The sequence below is a fragment of the Taudactylus pleione genome, unplaced genomic scaffold (assembly GCF_031769625.1).
Source record: "Taudactylus pleione unplaced genomic scaffold, aTauple2 ptg000329l, whole genome shotgun sequence".
Classification (NCBI taxonomy): domain Eukaryota; kingdom Metazoa; phylum Chordata; class Amphibia; order Anura; family Myobatrachidae; genus Taudactylus; species Taudactylus pleione.
The window spans coordinates 13,054,209-13,074,754 of record NW_028284730.1 but is presented as its reverse complement, the minus strand read 5'-3'; the positions used below and the strand labels follow the sequence as shown (position 1 = coordinate 13,074,754).

At 47.6% G+C, this 20,546-nt stretch overlaps 1 long non-coding RNA gene across 1 annotated transcript in view; it reads left to right on the top strand.

Moving 5' to 3' along the window:
- LOC148509380 (uncharacterized) overlaps window positions 1-20,546 on the top strand; it is a 246,375-nt gene that overhangs the window by 10,281 nt on the left and 215,548 nt on the right. Inside the window, exon 2 of the long non-coding RNA XR_015869458.1 lies at window positions 18,711-18,873. This is a non-coding gene — a long non-coding RNA (uncharacterized LOC148509380). The remainder of the gene's footprint in view (window positions 1-18,710; window positions 18,874-20,546) is intronic.

Below are 20,546 nucleotides of genomic sequence, written 5' to 3'. Positions count from 1 at the left end.
CTCAGAATCAGACCCCTAAAGTACACAAATAACTAAATACATAAAACATACTCCTTATATCGGTGGGTGGAAGCTCTCTCCATGGAAGTTTGAAGATGTGTACTAAAATATACATTAAAAACAAAACAAAAAAAAAACACAGCTTAACGTGCGTACCACAATGATTATTACAGTTCTGGGGCGGGATGCACTTTGCCTCCATTAATAAATGGGCTACCAAGAGCAGCACGAAGAATGGAACGATAAGTGTCCTTTAAAATAGTGTAACAGTGATCCAAGCCACGGTGACGCTAGAATTTATCCCACCTTTTGATTTGACTATGGAAACGCTGGATCTCACCCTAATTTGCCCAATTCAATTCAGCTTTATTTGTCCAATTATACATAAATATCCTTGTTTCTACTTCAGGGTCCATAGGGTATCCACAGGATACCTTGGGGTATAGGTGTGACGTCAGTCGCAGGGCACCAAAGAGTTAAGCTTTCAGCCTCCCAGGATGCACTAGGTCCCCCTCCTATACCCCGCCCCCGGGCCAAGGCACCTCAGTTTAGTTTGGTGCCCGGCCGGAGTCGGGTGCACCTTTTGGAGTGGGGGCTAGAAGAGCCCCTGAAGCTTTTTCTTCATGCAGCTGTGGCTGCACATCTGGATGAACAGCATGGACAGTCAGTCCTGACGTCCATGCTGTCTTCCCTACACCCCGCCGGTACCAGAACGCCGGTACTGATCCGGGGATGCTGGTGGGCGTCTGGGGTCACAGCTAGCGGTGACCCCAGATGCTCCGGACCATGGCCGGATTCAAGGGGGACAGAGGTAAGCAGCGGGGTCCCGCGGTGGGTCCCCGACATGGTCCTAAGTCCCCAGGCAGGGGGCTCCCTGGGGACTGGCTGCAGCGTGGAGCCAGGCGACCAACCTGCGCTTCCACTACCCCCTGGGACAGCGGACCGCAGCAGAGCGGTAGCGCTGCGGCGTCCCAGGGGTTAAATGCATGCCAGGGGAGCGCGCCTTCCCTGTCTCACAGCCGGCGCCTCCCCCGCTGCACACAGCCCTCTCTGCATGCTGCCGACTGGTCCTGTGGCAGCGCTCCTCCCCCAGGCCAGCCTCCTCTCTGCTCCTCGGCGGCCATCTTCTCCAGAACGCATGGTGAACGCTGCTGGAAGCGCTGGACGGAAGCATCGTGGTCTGGGTCCCCCCGCATACCTCTCCTCCGCTGTGGCTCAGGTCTGTGTATGCAGCGCTGTGTCCTACCAGGCCCTGTGTCTGTGTAGTTGAGTAATCAGCGCTGTTAGTGCAGGAATTGTTATTTCTCTGCATTGTATGTGACTGTGCTAGCGCTGCCTGTAACTTTTCTTCTCTAAACTGTCAGCTTTATTACTGTCCCTGTTCTTCTGCTAAAGCCCTTGCGGTGCGGTGCTGCAGGGTGGTCTCTCGCCTGTTTAATACTTAATTGGTGATAGAGGTCACATACGTGGTGCCATCATGTCTGAAAGTGATTTTCCCCTCCGGCTACAGTGTACCACGTGCAAAGTACCGTTAGCGGAGGGGGAGGGTAGCGCGGAGGGCCTTTGCCGGCAGTGTTTGTCCATGGCGCGGCCTATTACGGTTACAGCACCGGTACAGGAGCCGCCCTGGGCTTGTTTCGCTCAGGCGTTAACAGCTTTAGTGGGCCAGTTAGCTCCGCAGCCCGCGTTTACTCCGATGGGTTTGTCCCAGCAGTCTGTGGTGTCGTCACCCATGCAGGGGTTCCCACGACAATTGGTGGTACCCCACAGTCTCCCTATTTCCCCGCTCCCGGGTTCTCAGGAGCCAGCGTGGGTTAACTCCCTGACGAGTTCTGTACAGCACTTGTCGGATGTGTTGCAAGGGGAGTCTGTGATGCGGCCTCATAAAAGGCCGGTGGCGTCTCTGTCCGCTCCTTATGAGGATGACGAAGGGACGTCTGATGATGGGGAGATTCTGGATCCTTACGATCAGGAACCTCTCCATACTAAGGACGCTGATGCTAAGTCCAAAGTATATATTCCTGGACTTATTCGGGCGGTCCGCACAGCCTTGGTGATTGAGGACGAAGTTCCCCCAGCGGCTAAATCTAAGTATGCCTTTTTCAAAGATGTGAAGGGCGATGCCACAGTCTTTCCTCTTTCGGGTCAGTTGGTGGACCATTTAGAGGAGGCGTGGAAACAACCTGGCAAAAGATACCAGCCGCAGAGACGCCTGGCGGTGGCTTATCCGTTCGCGGATAATTATTTTGCTAAGTGGGAATCCCCTCCACAGGTGGATTCTCACGTGACCCGTCTTGTCCGTAGTGCCACATTGCCGATGCCATCCATGTCCATGGGTTGCCAGAGCGATGGAGCGCTGGGCGGATTCATTAGAGGCTTCTTTTGAATCCGACTGTCCGGCCGAACAGGCGGAGTTGATTGGCAATCTCCGTGATTCGGCCACCTACATCAACGAGGCGGCTCTAGACATTAGTACTCTGGTGTCTAGAATTTCTTCAGCAGCGGTAGCTGCTCGTCGCACCTTGTGGCTGCGATCCTGGAAGGCGGACGCAGATTCCAAGAAAGGTCTGGAAGCGTTGCCGTTTACCGGAGAAGTTCTCTTCGGTCCGGATCTGGATAAGATTGTGGCCACGCTGGCGGCAGCCAAATCTGCTTGTCTCCCGTCGGCCGCTGCTCCTTCTGGTTCGGGACCATCGTCCTTTCGGTCATCTAGGGCCCAGGGCAGGCCCAAACCACAGTCGTTTCCTCGACAGGCTGGCCCTAAGAAATCGGTCAAGCCCCGGAAGCAGGCATGGAGTACCAGACGTCCGGCCCCCAAGCCAGATGACAAGCCTGCGGCCTGACGGTCCGGGCCTCCCTTTGGGGGATCCCAGGGTGGGAGGCCGCCTGCTACAGTTCGCCCAGTGTTGGTCGACCACTACGACAGACACTTGGGTTCTGGAGGTGGTTTCCCACGGATACGCCCTCTCCTTCCGGCACAGACCCCCGGCTCGCTTCTTCACCACGGGTCTCCCATCAGACCGGAACAAGGCTACGGAGCTGCGGAAGGTATTGCACACTATGCTCCAGGCTGGAGTTATAGTGGCTGTTCCATTCTCCCAGAGGGGCCAGGGTTTCTATTCAAATCTATTTTTGGTACAGAAACCCAATGGGTCATATCGTCCGATTCTCAACCTCAAAGCACTCAACAAGTCTTTGCGGGTCCCGAAGTTTCGGATGGAGACCCTACGGTCCATCATTCTGGCGCTGGAACCTGGGGACTACTTGGTGTCATTGGACATACAGGACGCTTACCTGCATGTCCCTATTCTTTTGCGCCATCAACAGTTCCTCAGGTTTGCAATCCGCAGCGACCACTTCCAGTTTCGGGCGTTAACTTTTGGCCTGGCAACAGCACCACGTGTTTTCACCAAGGTGATGGCGGTCATGGCGGCTTCTCTGCGGCTGCAGGGAGTCCGCATGTTGCCATATTTGGACGACCTGTTATTGGTGGCAGGATCTCCAGAGCTCCTGTTACGCCACTTGGACCTGACCATTGCACTGCTGCAACGGCACGGCTGGCTAATCAACTGGCAGAAGTCCACTCTAATCCCGTCTCGGAGGATTCTGCATCTTGGAGCCTTATTGGACTCAGGACAGCAAAGGATCTTCGTGACGGAGGACAAGATCTCTGCTTTACAGTCAAGGGTGCGCAGTTGCCTGCACAGCCGCCGGGTGTCCTTACACTCGGCGATGAGGTTACTGGTTTGGGCGGAGCGCAATCTTCCGGCCATATCAGCGGTCTTCATCCCGGGAGTGCTAAATTGGGAGGCGGACTTTCTAAGTCGCCAGGACGTTCATCCGGGGGAATGGTCCCTGCACCCGGACGTTTTTCAACTACTGGTGGACAGGTGGGGTCTTCCAGAAATCGACCTCATGGCGTCCCGGCACAACAACAAGTTGCCGGTGTACGGGTCTCGCACAAGAGACGAAGGGGCGTCTCTGGTGGATGCTCTGTCCGTCCGGTGGACGTTCCGGTTCGCATACCTGTTCCCTCCGGTCTCCCTTCTTCCACGGGTAATCCGGAAATTCAAACAGGAAGGAGGGACGCTCCTGTTGATAGCTCCCGCGTGGCCCAGACGGCACTGGTTCTCAGACCTTCAGGGTCTGTCTGTGGACAGTCCTCTGCGGTTGCCGCTACGACCGGACCTTCTGTCTCAGGGTCCTTGCCTTCACCCGGACCTGACTCGGCTGTCTTTGACGGCGTGGCTGTTGAGACGGCCATGCTGAGGTCCCGGGGGTTTTCCAGCTCTGTGGTGCGTACCATGTTACGAGCTCGGAAACCGTCTTCCGCGAGGATATACCATCGCGTGTGGCATACGTTCTTCCAGTGGTGTCGACCGAGAGGTTATGCACCGCGGGAGTTTCGTCTGTCTCGGATTCTCGCCTTCCTGCAAGCGGGACTAGATCATGGGCTTCGCCTTGCTTCTTTGAAGGTACAGATTTCGGCCCTATCTGTCTGGTTTCACCGTAGGATTGCTACAATCCCGGATGTGCGCACCTTTATGCAGGGTGTTCTCCGCATTCAGCCGCCCTTTGTTCCACCTGTGGCGCCTTGGGATTTGGCTGTGGTCCTGAGGGCTCTCCAAGGACCGCCGTTTGAACCACTGGGCTCAGTGGATCTTAAATGGCTAACAGCTAAGACTGTTTTCCTTCTGGCCATTGCTTCGGCCAGACGTGTTTCTGAGTTAGGGGCTCTTTCTTGTAGACCCCCTTTCTTGGTTTTTTATGGGAACAGGGCAGTGCTCCGCACTCGGCCCGAGTTTCTTCCCAAAGTTGTTTCCCAGTTTCATGTTAACGAGGAAATAGTTGTTCCGGCCTTTAACTCACCGGGTCTTTCCGTGGGTGAGGCCTCTTTGGATGTTGTGCGGGCCTTAAGGACTTATGTTGACCGCACTTCTTCGTTTAGGAAGTCGGACGCTTTGTTTGTCCTCTTTGGCTTCCGTAAAAAGGGTTGGCCTGCTTCAAAGCAAACTTTGGCAGCCTGGATCCGTATGGCTATTTCTGAAGCTTATCTTCATGAAGGCCTACCGGTCCCTCCTTCTCTGAAGGCTCATTCCACTAGGTCTGTGGGTCCTTCGTGGGCAGCTCGACGTGGTGCCTCGGCAGTTCAGATCTGCAAGGCTGCTACGTGGTCTTCTGTCCATACCTTCGTGAGGTATTACAGGTTTGACACCTTCGCCTCTCAGGATGCTTCCTTCGGGCGGCGGATTCTCCTTTCTGCACAGGAGCGTCCCCACCCTTAAAGGATACTGCTTTGGGACATCCCCAAGGTATCCTGTGGATACCCTATGGACCCTGAAGTAGAAAATATGAGATATGGTAAGAACTTACCCTTGTTATCTCTATTTCTACAAAGTCCATAGGGTTCCACAGGACTCCCGCCCTGTCGCACCTGTGCTGCAGATGGGCTTTGCTCTGGTCACCGGTTTTCCGTCTCCCTCTGGTGAGAATGTGATTCTTGTATGTGTCCAGATCTTTGTTCTCTCTCTTCCTTCTCCTCCTCCGGCCTATGGTTTGATAACTAACTGAGGTGCCTTGGCCCGGGGGCGGGGTATAGGAGGGGGACCTAGTGCATCCTGGGAGGCTGAAAGCTTAACTCTTTGGTGCCCTGTGACTGACGTCACACCTATACCCCAAGGTATCCTGTGGAACCCTATGGACTTTGTAGAAATAGAGATAACAAGGGTAAGTTCTTACCATATCTCATATTATATTTATGTATACTTGGTCAAATAAAGCTGAATTGAATTGGGCAAATTCTAGCGTCACCGTGGTTTGTTCATTTGCAAACATACCCAATATTGATTCTATCTATTACAATAGGATTATTATCTGGTATGATGACCATTTTGTCACAAAAGGCACAAAGATACGTGGTTCCCAAACTTTCTTGATTCACGGCGCCCTAGAGTATCAGCATATTTTTCACGGCACCCCTTGAAAGGAGATTGGGAACTTAAAGTGGCCCTGGAAAAAATTCTGAGAATTACCTCATTCAAATTTAATCTGTAGGTGCCCCAAAACAAACATGGTGCTAGCAAACAGCCAACTTGACAGCCATACAATACAGACAGCATCTTTGTGCCAGCCATGCAGCACAAACAGCATCCCAGTCAAGGGCTTAGCTATTGAAGGTGCGGAGAGTGCGGATGCTACAGGGCCCAGGCCGTCTCTGGGGCCCGACCCTCTCCCTGCACTGAGTTACACTGCCATCTCCTGAGCCCCAACTTTTCTATTCTCACCAGAGTGCTGCTGCGGGTCATTTGGGCCCAGAGCTGATCCAAGTTACAGCCATCTCTAGCTGCTGCCTGCATGCATTGTGATGTCACAGTGCAGGTCACAGCCCTATATAAAGGATGTCCAGCTACTGGCAGCCATTTTGTGGTGACATTTGTCCTACATAGATACTCTGAGTAGTTCCTGCTTTATTTAGGCGACTTTGGATAACGACTACTGATATGAACTTTGGATTACATCTTCCAATAAGGTCTTGAACAGCAGCATCTTCAGAAAAAGAATCTGAATAACTTTTTCAGGTAAGGACTTTATAACAAATTTTGGTCTGTCACCCTTACCCCTTCAGACACCTCCCTCCATTTTATCTATGGATAAAGCAAATTATTCATCTGATATGAAATTGCATGACATAAGATCCTCTGAGGACCCAACTCCAGACCAGACTGTTGACACAATCCTACTGGAGACCTGGACGTAGATTCCACACCCAGTATATGCCTACGCACCTGTCCAATTTTGCAGCAGATCTCGTACAGTAGGTGCAGAGAATGGGGCTGCTATGGGGTCTAGGCCGGCGCTGAGTGCTGCTGCAGGGCATCTGCTCATACTTACCTACCCTCCCGATTTGGCCGGGAGCCTCCCGATAATCGGGTGCCGCTCCCGGCCCCCCGGAAAGGTAGGCAGGTCTCCCGGTCCCCGGCGATCCATCTGGCTCGCCGCCGCTCCCCCTGCAAATACAGTATTATCCCCGTCAGCGGGGGGCCCGATGACGTGATTCGCGTCATCATGGCCCCGCCCCCTTCTTCACACTGCCATTTATCTTGGCATTGTGAAGAGGGGGAGGGGCCGTGATGACGCGATCGCGTTGTCATGCCCATGCCCCGCCCCCATTGACTAGTCATAGTCCGGGTCACGGCCCCTTCTGATGGGTCACGCCCCCCTGCTGAGGATGGCCGACAGCTCCCTCCCGGAAGGAGTGAGCTACAAGTCGGCAAGTCTGCATCTGCTGTCACTGGCTCAGCTGTCTTTGCCTCCATCTCTCACTGACTGATTTATTAGTGAACCATAGCCCTCTTATATATAATGTTATATCATAAACATTTAGGTTTAGAGAAACTATGTCATTTTTAAACTGTATATTTTTTTTTATAATGCTCATTATATGCTAATCATCATTCATTCAGTTCTGCATGTCAGCTAAGTAGACAGATATTTGATCCTGGCTGCTGGTCCTCCATACCCTACGCTTTGAGTGACCCTTGTTGCCCAATTCCTGTTACATATTGCACAAAACAAATTACATACAGCTACCAGTGAATCCTACGACTAATCCGCCCTGCTGTTAGGTGCGCATAGTTATTTTAAGCTGCATACACACGTAAAGATTTTCTGTCCAACCATCCAACTAGTTGATTGGTTGGAATGAAAATCTGGTAACATATGGGAGTAACTGATGATCAGCAATTTGCTCCTAAATGCCAGAAAACAGATGAAAATGGTCATCAGACAAGTTTATTAAATGTTTGATCTAAACAATTTGTTCAAACAACAGTTTTTGTCCATTTTCCGGCGTTTGGGAGAAAATTGCTGATTGTCATTTGCTTTCATACGTTACCAGGTTATCATTCCAACCAATCAACTAGTTGGGTGGTTGGATAGAAAATCTTTACGTGTGTATGCGGTTTTAGTCTACATCAGTATTTTAAGTAATTGTTTCCTATAGTTTGGTAAAATTAGCCAGTATTTTGCTTTGTTTTTACATAGAGGCATGTTATCTCATAACTTAACGCTAGTTAAAGTTAGTATTCTGCAGACTAGAGTACGAGAATGCCAAATTAGGTGTCCCTGAGTTGGTTTGATCACAATTGTATTTTGATTGCTGGCAATCTAAATAGTGTGTGTTTCTGTTAGTTTGATGAGATCTTCATATGGACACTGTGTGTTTGGATGTTTAAGTAATATTTCCTTCACCCCATTTATGAGAGAGGAGGAGTCAATTAAATGTTGAGGACGGGAGGTCTTGTTGGCTGAGACCCACTCTGTTACTCCTCGGGTGAATCCTCTAGCCCAATGGTTCCCAAACTTTTTTGAATCATGGCGTCCTAGAGTATCAGCATTGTTTTCATGGCACCCCTAAGCCAAAAGATCGTTATTGAGAAATTCAGAAAAAATGTAGTAAAGTGAAGTAAATTGTCCTGACCTGTCATCCTTAGGCTCAGTAATATGGTGGTGGACAGGTTTGCGCTGCTCTTTGTCCACATATTTACATTACACTGACCATAAATAATTAGATTTAGTGATGGACCATCAACCTGAGGCACCCCTGCAAGTGTCCCGAGGCACCCCAGGGTGCCACGGCGCACAGTTTGGGAACCACTGCTCTAGCTGGTTGTAACAAAGTAACAGGACTTTGCTCTCTTTGAGGGAGTTTCCCAGCTGCTGGACTTGGGGCTGTTCTCCTGCTGTCAGCAGGGCCAGATTAACAATGGGGTGGATGGAGCTACAGCACCAGGCCTCCACATAAAAATAGGCCCATCACAGGGCCCACACCGCACACCCTGCACCCATATGTTTTAATACTTACCCTCCCGAAGTCCCGCTTCAGGCTGTAGCGCTGGACAAAACACATGAAAAATGGGAAATCGCCCGGAAAATGGCGGCCGGGCCATTTTCTCTGTGACCAGAGCATGCTAAGTAGTCTCTGGGCACACTATAGAGCCCAGCGTTTACTGCTGCAGTGACGTGGCCAGCAGCCGGTGAGAGAGGAGGGGGCCCCGGATGGGGAATGCACACGGGCCCCCTCCTCTCAAGACTCCTCTGGGCCATCACCATAGTAGCATGATGGTGACCAGCTGCATCAAATAGTCAGCCATAAATCATAACTATATAAATGGAATTTCTCTTTTTTTCCCCACAAAATTCTGCAATTTTTCTATTTTGTAATGTATTTAGGTAGACAGTGGGGCTGAGAGTGTGGGGGGGTGTACATGCCCACATGGCTCTGGCCATACCCACACAGCACTGGTCACAGGTCCTCCCCTTTTCAATTTAGGCCATTGAACATTTACAGCCCCAGGCCCATGTAGCCCTTAATGCAGCCCCGCCTGTCAGCCATGGTTAGTAGAAGCAAGGCTTTTTAGGTAGCTTATTCTTCAAAGAGGGCAGGACAAGTGGTGGAACTTCAGTTGTTGTGCCCAGAGGCGGCAGAGACATTTACCAAGTAACTTAAAAAAAACAAAAAAGTGTTTCTTTTTCTCTCAGTTTGTACATTTACCAAATACACACTAAGGCCCTGATTCAGAGCCGGACGCTCTGACCAGAGCGCTCGCTCTGAATCAGGGCCCACCTCCATAATTATGGAGCGTCCTCCTGGACGCTCGTATAGCTGTGGGTCACCACCCACAGCATATACGAGCGTGCAGGATGATGGTCGCGATGGTCTTGTCCATCGCGACCATCGCCACTGCGTGCCGAAGCCTGCGGTTGAGTTTCTCAACAGCAAGGCCCGCAGTGATTTTGGCTCTATCAGAGCCAAAATCACTCCCACTGACATCACTAGTGATGTCAGTGGGGCCGGCTTCTGACAGTAGGCGTTCCCTTGGGAACGCCCCCGTCTGGGAGGCACGCCCCCGGCACGCACGCCAAAGGGGGCGTGCTGTCAATCAACATCGACAGCACGCCCCTTTTGATCAGACACAACGAGCGAAGGAAAGTCCTTCGCTCGTCGCGTCTCGCGCATGCGCACGACGGAGCTCCCTCCGTCGTGCGCATGCGCAGTGCAGACCATCGACCCACTTGCGAGTGGACAGCCGCTCGCGAGTGGGTCTGAATCAGGCAGTAAGTGCAGTCTGTGTTATGCAGGCTATTTGAATGACTGCACACATGGGAGTTACACCATTGGGCAGCGTAAAAATATTTTATACACTATATACAAAACAAAAACACAAAGCAGTACACTGGGAATTACTGATGAAGCTATGGCTTATCCGCCCATGCCCTCAGCAGTGAGTGTACAGCGGCCTAAATCCAGTGTAGGTGCCCCCTGAGCAGTGAGTGCCCAATGATGAATGAGAAAGTGGCCTCCGGGGGTCTGCAGGCGGGGGAGGAGGAGTAACGGATGACCTCTGCTGCAGTGACCAAGGGGGTCAGCAGCAGCCGCCAATACTGCATTCACAGAATAGACAGACAGGGAGTCGTCTGTGGCCGGCTTTGAGGCACTCGCACACCTCACATCCCTACTTTCCAGCACGTGACGCCACCAGCGAGGAGCCAAGTGAGGGTGAGTAGTGGATCAGGAAGGGGTGGGCTGATCTGAGAAGCACAGCCATTAGTGGCTGGTCCCTGGGGAGGGGTCAACCACCATTAACAACTCATGTCGTTTTCAACCATTAATACGCATTACGCATGGGCTGACTCCCATTGGGTGGGTCAGGTCACATATTTAAAAAACAAAAACCCAGAAAAATAAACTGTTTTCATTGTCCCCAAAACAGTCCGTCCCACTGGGAAAACTCTTGCTGAGGTCTATGGCCAATCCGCCCCTGCCCCTAGGCCAAAAGTTTCTTATTGAGAATTTCAGCAAAATTGATTATATTACATGTAAATTGTACTTACCTGTCATCCTTAAGCACCGTACACACGGAGTGATCAGACAGCGATCAGATATCGTTGTCTGATTGTCCTTCATGTGCTGGATGATCGATATCGAACATCCAGCACATACACCAACCCCCAAACAACTGTAACGCTCCGTGATCGAAAGTTCCTATAGTAACCAGGCTAACCTGGTCGATATCGACCCGGTTGGCCGGCATGCACGGGTGATGGTTGATATCGACCATGCGTGCCCAAGCATCGACCATCGTTTGGGGGTTGGAAGGGCCCAAAAACAGGACGATATGATCGATAACAATATATCGATATCGTTATTGTTCTTTTCGTCCTGTTAAATCTGACCGTGTGTACGCACCATTAGGTTCAGCTGTATGGTGGTGGACAGGGCTGTGCTTTTGTTTGTCCACGTATTTTATGATTGGCAGCAACCAGCAGTGTTTTTTCTGTCACATTGACCACCAACCCGTGGCACCCCTTCAAGTACTCTGTGGCACCCCAGGGTGTCACGGTGCCCAGGTAGGGAACCATTGTACTAGGCAATACGCACACAAATACATAATGGGGACGATTCAATTTTTTTTTAGGCGCCCAAATGTAATGGACGCCCATCAGACCAATCCCTTTGTACCCCCCATTGGGCGCGAGTGGTGCGTGTGCGTGCCCAGAAACACCGGACCACGCCTCCTTAAGAAAATAGACCAGAAAAAATATAGTTGCGTAGCGTCACGCGCTGGGGAGGGGGACGCCGTGAGCCCTTCAGCCCAGCGCAAATCCAGGAGGGACCTCACAAGCAGCAGCAAGAAGTCTCCCTTTGCTGCTCAGCTGACAGGGAGGAGGGGGGCAGCGACCCGGGCCCCTCCAGCAAACCCGGGCCCGGGTAATTAGTACCCGCCTCCCCCCCCCTCTCGGCAACCTGGGTTTAGCCAGGCAAAGCAACTAAACCCGTCTAAAGTACTGCTTTACTGCAAACTCCTATGTTGTCGCCCAAACTGCCGACTTATAGCACATTTCTGCTTGCCACCTTGGGAGGCAGCGAGTAGAAATGTGTGCCCCCGTGGCAATTCGTGTCCTAATGCAGCAACAATTGAATTGCTCCGACAGGCGCCCAAAGTAAATAGCTGCAAACAAATGAATTGGCCTTTATAATTTTAAATGTGTGCAATAGAGAACCTGGTGACTGGCCTTCTTTAAAGGGCATATTTATTATCCGGTCCTAGACCCAATAATTATCATTTCTTATTGCCGCTATTTGCTACAATAAAAAATGAATTATTGCCCAGTTATATTAAAAAACCCCCATAGGTAAGGAGCCCGTCCCTGTGGGGCTGTAGATGTGAAGGGATCACTAATGCAATCTCTTCACTTCTCCATCAGCACTACTGTGCATACATGGTCTGCAGAGAACACGCATGTAGTGTAGAGAGTGCCAAGGAGGGATAGATAGGCTACAGCGCCTAACGCCATCTGGTGATGTTGGTAAATTCTGTAATAAATCATCCCCCATAAAAACCTGTGGAGGCTGCTTTTGCGAGTGAAAACTGCGGATGGCAGCAGATATCTGCGGTGGTCCCCAAGATACATTCAGGGGATACTGTAAATTTGCAGATATCCCCAGACATTTTTTATTATTTATTTTGGTTCGGGGATATCTTGCAAATTTAATTTAGTAAATAGGCCCCTATGCCTCTTATTTTTGTGGACTGGAGTGTAGTTCCTTTATGGAACAAAGGGGGAGCTCTTTGCTGTAAGCATTGATATAACAGGTGCTGCATAGCCATAACACTAACACAATAGTTTACAGAGTAATCACAGCAGACAATGCCTCGTTCTTTCTCTATAGGGGAAGTGAGAAAGTTATATCAACTGTGAAAACAAAGACCTAAGAGCTAATTAGTGGACTTTCCTGCTGACTGTGGTGGCATATCTGCCTACTTGTATGATGGTGACATTAACATACAATAGTGCTCACTGTACATTTGCTGTAGAGAATCTAGACAGCAGGACGGTGCTTCTTAGCCATGTAATCCCCATTCATAGTGCGAACGCATCGGATCCCCCCTTACAACCACCTGTCCACACATACTAATAGAATCCAACTCAATCTCAAACAACAGCAGGAGTTTTGTGTGACTGTAACTCTCAAATAGAGGCTAAATGAAAGTACCATTGTATAGTGAGATATAAACTGGAAGCTGCTCTGTGTGCTGTACACAGAGACTTGTATTGTTTATGTGGATATCTAAAGTCAGGTCCCCATTGTACAAGCAAAGATGAAATAAATCCCATCAGAGAAATGGATTTACCTCACACCTCACACCTCCCTCCATTGATGCTTTTATGAACAGCTGATCTTGTGAAGTGCACAATGTGGCCGAAACACAGGGCAGGAAGCCATTTTATGGGCTGGAGCAATGTTCCTGAGAATGCACCTTATAATATCACTGAGACACCATTGAGGCATGAGGCACTTTGTAAGAATGCAGTATGCGTGACCATACATCTGATTGGTTCACTATGAATTGGTGCTTTCCTATGAATATTGGTTCATCTGATAATGACTACCTCTTTCCTCAGTGATGTCACTGATTCCTGGAGGATTGATCGGCTGCCCCTAATATGACTGCCTGTATTGTGTGCAGGTGATGCCCATCGCAAGTGACACGCCTTTGTCAGCGGAACCATGCGGTTTTTCTTTTTACCGGTCTTCATTTTCTGTGTATGGACAGTGGGGGTACATGATAACCCCCCTCCCCTTTTCTAGTCACGTGAATTTTTGTATCTGCCAGTAAAGGAAGCCGTCTGCACTTTTCTGTGCTGCCTAAAGTTCCCTGTACATCAGCGACGGATTGCGGCAATTCAACGATACCCAGACGCCGGGGTCGGGGCATCGGTGAAATCCAACATAAACATAACCTTTTTTTTATCACATGAAGGGTGTGTTTGTCATTGTAAGGGATTCAGGTACAGTAAAATGAGAGAAGATTTATCATTCGAAGCTAAGAACTATAATGTATTAATCCAGTAATATGTCTAGTTTAAGGTTTGCTTGGACATGTAACATGACAGATATACAGTGAATTAACAAATGACTATATCATTTGTGCTCCCTGGCCAAAGTCTGCATAGCACGTACATGGATGGCTACCACGGGTCCTGAATTTCGGGAATGGGTGTCCCTAGTAAATGCCACGATGTCCCATGAATGATACCTATATTTTGCCCGTAAGGTTGAATGTAATCGTATTTGGCAGAGGTGGTTAGAATCCAGGTATGCTGTGTCGGGCTAACTTGGATACACTGAGGCAGTGAGTGAACATCGTTTACTAATCCCCTGTCGTCTCTACTACCGTTACACTCAATTACCGGCAATTAATTCTATTCGGGAAGACAGAACACTATTAAAGCCTATGCAGCATTAACACTTCGCGCAAGGTAAAATCCAGCTCCCTGGTCAATTCAATCTGTGGCTGTATATATGCCTCTGCATTTCTAAACCTATAAGCCTGTACATATCGGAGGGCTGGTGTATCGAACATCTGTGACGTGGAACACTCGGACCGCTGACTCCGTTTGAGAAGTGCGGAGGAACGAATAACAAGTTATTGTACCCGAACAGGGAACTATAAAGGGAGCATATACCGAGACACTGCGTGTGATCATTAAATCATTCTTCTTTCATTACACTTTTTTTTCTTTTATTTATTTTTATATGTGATGTTTATACCGTATGTTGTTACTTGACGCATTGTTTTACCTGAATTATACATTTTTAACTAGTATAATAAATTTCTATTTCATATTGTGAGCGTCTAGCAACTGTTTCTAATGCGCAGTTCCTTGTAACAAATTAGTTTGCATGCTAAAGTATCAGACGACATTCTCATATTCTGACTACAGATAATATGGATGATTAGGGCATAGTGACATATTGTGGTCATACCCTTATTTCTAGTGATCCTTCATTTACCCTAAATGGAGGTGTAAGGATGATTTACACTGTGTTTAGTACTGCTACAGGTATGAGTTTCTTGTATAAATGGTTACACTACGTCTATATATACTGTATATGTCTCAGTGCTGTTTTTACTTCAATGGTACCAAATTTCTGTCTTATGTGCTGTTTTCTGTTCAGTTGTATTTTTCTTTGATGATTTAGATTGTTTTTTTTTCTTGTTTAAATATTTTTTTATTTTGTTTTATTTTATTATGAGTATGTATATGTTTGTTTATGAAAACCAATAAAATAATACTCAATTTGAAACAAACAAACAAATGACCATATAAAAATAGAACTGTATGAGTCGTAGAGGTGCTGTATACAGAATCTTAGCCAATAGTATTTTGGTGCATGTTTTTCCAATGATTTTCTGACTGGGTCTCTTTAATCAGCAGTGAAACAGTTCCCTATGTATAATCTGACTACATCCACTTTAGTTGGATAAATACAGAGCTAGAAATTATAAATACCTCAATAAATATGTCTTCTAATTCTAAATGGCTTTAGGCAGCATTTAAATATATATTTAACCTTTTCTTAAACTTTTATAAGTGGCTTAGCCTAGTTACTGATACTATGCGTCATGAGCGCTGCAAGTACACTAGTAGAAATGACAGTCACACCGTATATATGACACTTGTTTTACACTTGAACCAGATGATCTGGTAACAGTGCATATTAATAATATAATATATTAATGGACAGCATGTAGTATAGTAATTAGCATTATTGACTCAAGGCACCGAGGTTATAAAATAAATTCCTTTCCATGGCCTATATGTGAGTTGTCCGATTTCCGTTGTCGCGCTGGGGGCATGCCCAGCTGGGAAGCTCCCAGCCTCTCAGGACACAGGGGTGTGTGTAATGTATGACACATGCGTGCGTCATCCATCACCGCTGTTAGCTTCTAGTTGATGCCGTTTGAGGGGGTGACACCAAAAAAGCATAGCAGCTCTGCTATTTGGGTTCATCCCCTTGGAGAGTCTCACCGGGTGCGTGCCGCACCCCCCTAGTGACGCCACTGGTGTATCTATAGTGGGTGCAGGGTGTGCCTATGGGTCCAGGGGACTCCGCACCCAGACAATATCTTATACTTCTTACGGCAAGCGGGTCCTTTTGCGTCCGGTGCCGTCTTTCCAGTGATAGCTTTGGAAAGATTGCGCTGCGCGTTTGAAGTAAAAACTCTGTGACAGAACCTTAGATAACTTTTGCGCATGCGCCATCTTCACAAATATTTCTGGGAAGTTGGCGCCGGTCACAGAAGGTGTGTGGGGAGTCCTGCTGTGCAGAGAACTGGCGATGGGCGCTGCACGGTACCCTCACTCGCCGTTAATGCTCCCCTGCCTGCTTGCTTATCAGATTTTATATGCGTAGTTATACTAATTAACTAATAAATTACTATTATGGTACCTTATTTATAAGTCCTTATTTATTTCCCATGTTATTTAATGACTGGGGATTCTTTTATTTATTGAAAAATGATCAATAAAATCTGTCCTAATGAATAAAAGAACTTGTTCAGAAGGTGCAGGGGGTGGATACGTGAGGATGGTACTATGGTCTGACTGTGACAATACTGGTAAGATCATTTACTGTGAATTATACGACCTTTTACTTTCATATAAGGCGCGCTGTATAAACCAACTTAAAGAAAGGATATAGCGACCTCCATTCACCTACAGCTAAGGCATCCTCACTCCGGCATCTAGTACTGCGCTCACAGTCTGCAGTGGTACAGCTGTGTAATGTGACCAACCGCGTCCTGCTTGGCTGATTATTATCCCGGCAGTCGAGGTTGGTTAGTTTTTCCAGTACAGCACGGATAATAAGTACCCTACAATTATGTGATTGGACCTGAGGAGGAGATTGGGAAATCCACCCCAGCATGGGCTGACTGTGCAGACTTTTTGTATGGAACGGTATGAACATTGGGCGCAATATTTCATTGAAAAAAAAGGATCAGATGGGAGATAGGGGGTAAAATGTATATCTTATATGTCAGACACTTTTATGCTTGTCCCTATTGCAGGTGTATGTAAAATACAGCTGGCAGCCTTCCTGCTTCTTGTCTAGGAGTGATAGAGCTGGGAAGGAGATGAGAACGGGATGGCTCAGTATAGTGAAGTATGTGGGCCTAAACCATGCCAGAAGTAACCCATACTAAATAATTCATTGTATCTGAGACACACAGAGAGCCTCCTATTTCAGGGATCACAGTCTTCATAGGACAAGGAGAGAACCAAAATCATAAAATCTATAGTGTAATATTGATAAACTGTTAGTTATAGAAAGTGTACATTTCTATGTAGAGTACACTTATTACCAGTTATTTATATAGCACACACATACTCCGCAGCGCTGTACACAGAATATTTGGGCATTCACATCAGTCCCTTACCCAGCCACATACACACACTTGGGTTTATTTTTATCAGTAGCCAATTAACCTACCAGTGTGTTTTTTAGATTGTGGGAGGACACCAATGCAAACATGGGGAAACATACAAACTCCACACCTAGTTGTGAGGCAGTAATGCTAACCATTACACAAACCATGCTACCTGTATATAACCAGCCTCATGGATTCTCTACCAGTCCATCTGTGATCTTCCAAACAAACATACAATCCTGGAATTAAATCCTGGCAAGCGTGGAGCAAGGAAATGGTCCAAATCCCCTACACATCTTACATACACAGAGCTCCCCAGAGGGAAGGGAAACATGCTCTGACATATATATATATATATATATATATATTGTGGTCGATGGCGCCAATGGAATGAACCTGTTCAGAGGATAATATACTAATAAATAAATACATTAGTGAGGAAGCCATCATTTAATTTGTTCAGTGTGTTTGCAGCAAATATGCTCCGTGCATGTGAAATCAATAACCTGTTACTCTTAAAACATTGGGCCCTTAGTTAAATAGTGGTTAAAATGTGTTTAAAACGAATATGGGACATGTAAAACTTTAAAATACCTTATATGTAGGCTATAAGTACAATCTGATATATAATTTGAATATAATTGTTATATAAAACATCCAGAAATGATTAAAAATGTATATGAATTATAAGATTTTTAAAGATTATACCAAGCAATGTATATAAAAATATTTATGATCAGTTCTTTATATAGCGCACACATACTCAACGCACTTTACAAAGACTACTTCAGTCATTCACTCCAGTCCCTGCCCCAGGGGAAGGTAAAATCTATGGGCCTGATTCAGACCCACTCGCGAGCGGCTGTCCGCTCGCAAGTGGGTCGATGTTATGGACTGAGCATGCGCACGACGGAGGGAGCTCCGTCGTGCGCATGCGCCAGATGCGACGAGCGAAGGAAAGTCCTTCGCTCGTTGTGTCCGATCAAAGGGGGCGTGCTGTCAATGTTGATTGACAGCACGCCCCCTTTGGTGGGAGTGCCGGGGGCGTGCCTCCCTGACGGGGGCGTTCCCACGGGAACGCCTCCCGTCAAAAGCCGGCCCACTGACATCACTAGTGATGTCAGTGGGAGTGATTTTGGCTCTGATAGAGCCAAAATCACTCCGAAGCTTGCGGTTGAAAACCTCAACCGCAGGCTCCGGCTCGCAAATTCGATGGTCTCGACCATCGCGACCATCACAATGCACGCTCGTATAGCCTGTGGGTGGTGACCCACAGCTATACGAGCATCCAGGAGGACGCCCCATGAAAATGGAGCCCGGCCCTCATTCAGAGCGTGCGCTCTGCTCAGAGCGTACGGCTCTGAATGAGGGCCTATGTTCTCTATCACATGGACACACACTAAGGTTATTTTTTTTTTTTTTTTTTGTCAGAAGCCAATTGACCTACCAGTATGTTTTTGCACTGCCGGAGTAAACCAAAGTACCCAGAGGAAATCCATGTTGGCACAAGGAGAACGTACGAACACCAAACATATATGGCCTTTATCTGGAATTGAAATTGTGCTGGGAAGCAGTAATGCTAAGCAATATGCAGGTAAAGATTGAATATTTTATTCAATGCTTTAAAAATGTGACCTGTCAGCAGTTAGTGGGCCTGATTCAGTAAGAATCGCTATTCTGCTTATACACGCGCAACGCAGTTGCTAATATCAGCGGTGATATGTAAATGTTTGCATTCGCATTGCGATCGCCGCCTAACATAAGGACGCCCACTTCCCCTTACTCACATACAAATACTTTGGCAACATAGCAAAATAATCGGTAACATCGGACCCATACGCACAGTTATGGCAGGTCAGACCTCATTCAGGAATTGCTAACATCAGCGCACGCTATGAGGCCTCAGGCTGCGTCTGGTATCGCAGTGGCTAATTTATGCACGCCAATGCAATGCCGTTGATACGTACTGACACGCCTGTGTTCGCCCGACCACCCAGAAATGGCACTTCCTGTCAATCACTCTGCGATGGGTTTGCATCGCCACTGCTATCGCAGTTCCGATCGCAGCGTCTGGTTCTCGCACTGCGATGCATGCGCTATGCGAAATAATCGGCCGATTGTGTGCGTATAAGCAATTGCGGTCCTTGCTGAGTCAGGGCCAGTAGTGTGAAACTGAAGACAATGATTTGGATCTGAATGGATAGTGTTTTTAATGCTCCTTAAAAGTTCCTGGATTCCAGTATTCAAATATGTTTTTAAGGCCACAAGTGGGCTATAAAAGGTGAACTGCTGAGCAGATTGTGCAGTTAAAGATTTGGGAGTAAAATGGGCGTACATTGTTCCTAGATAAAGTACAGAGAACAACAGTGTATTACTGCACATATGCCGAGCTGTATGCAGCACGTCTGCAGCTCATGCTCCTGGCCTTACTACAAGCCATCATCACTAGTGCGTACTAGACAATGGCCTAACCATGTAAGCGTAGATACAATCACAAGTCTTCAGTCTTGTATTTGTGTGCGCACATTTCCCGAGCATGTGCTGTGCATGTATGTTATAAATACGCCCAGCAAAAGGGAGCGTGTTTAACGCTGCATCAGCCGCTGTTATTTATTCAACAGTTATAGGATAAGGGGCCAGATGTACCAAGCTCTGAAAAGTGATACAGTGGAGAGTGATAAACAACCAGCCACTCAACTCCTAACTGTCATGTTACAGGCTGTGTTTGATAAATGACAGTTGGGAGCTGATTGGCTGGTGGTTTATCACTCTCCACTTTATCACTTTTCAGAGCTTAGTACATCTGGCCCAAGGAATCCTAGATCAGCGATGTGTACAGGACATTTATAGGATGAGGAGTAGTAATAGATCAGTGATATGTACAGGACATTTATAGGATGAGGAGTAGTAATAGATCAGTGATATGTACAGGACAGTTATAGGATACGGTTTAGTAATAGATCAGTGATATGTACAGGACAGTTATAGGATGAGGAGTAGTAATAGATCAGTGATATGTACAGGACAGTTATAGGATGAGGAGTAGTAATAGATCAGTGATATGTACAGGACAGTTATAGGATGAGGAGTAGTAATAGATCAGTGATATGTACAGGACAGTTATAGGATGAGGAGTAGTAATAGATCAGTGATATGTACAGGACAGTTATAGGATACGGTGTAGTAATAGATCAGCGATGTGTACAGGACAGTTATAGGATGAGGAGTAGTAATAGATCAGTGATATGTACAGGACAGTTATAGGAT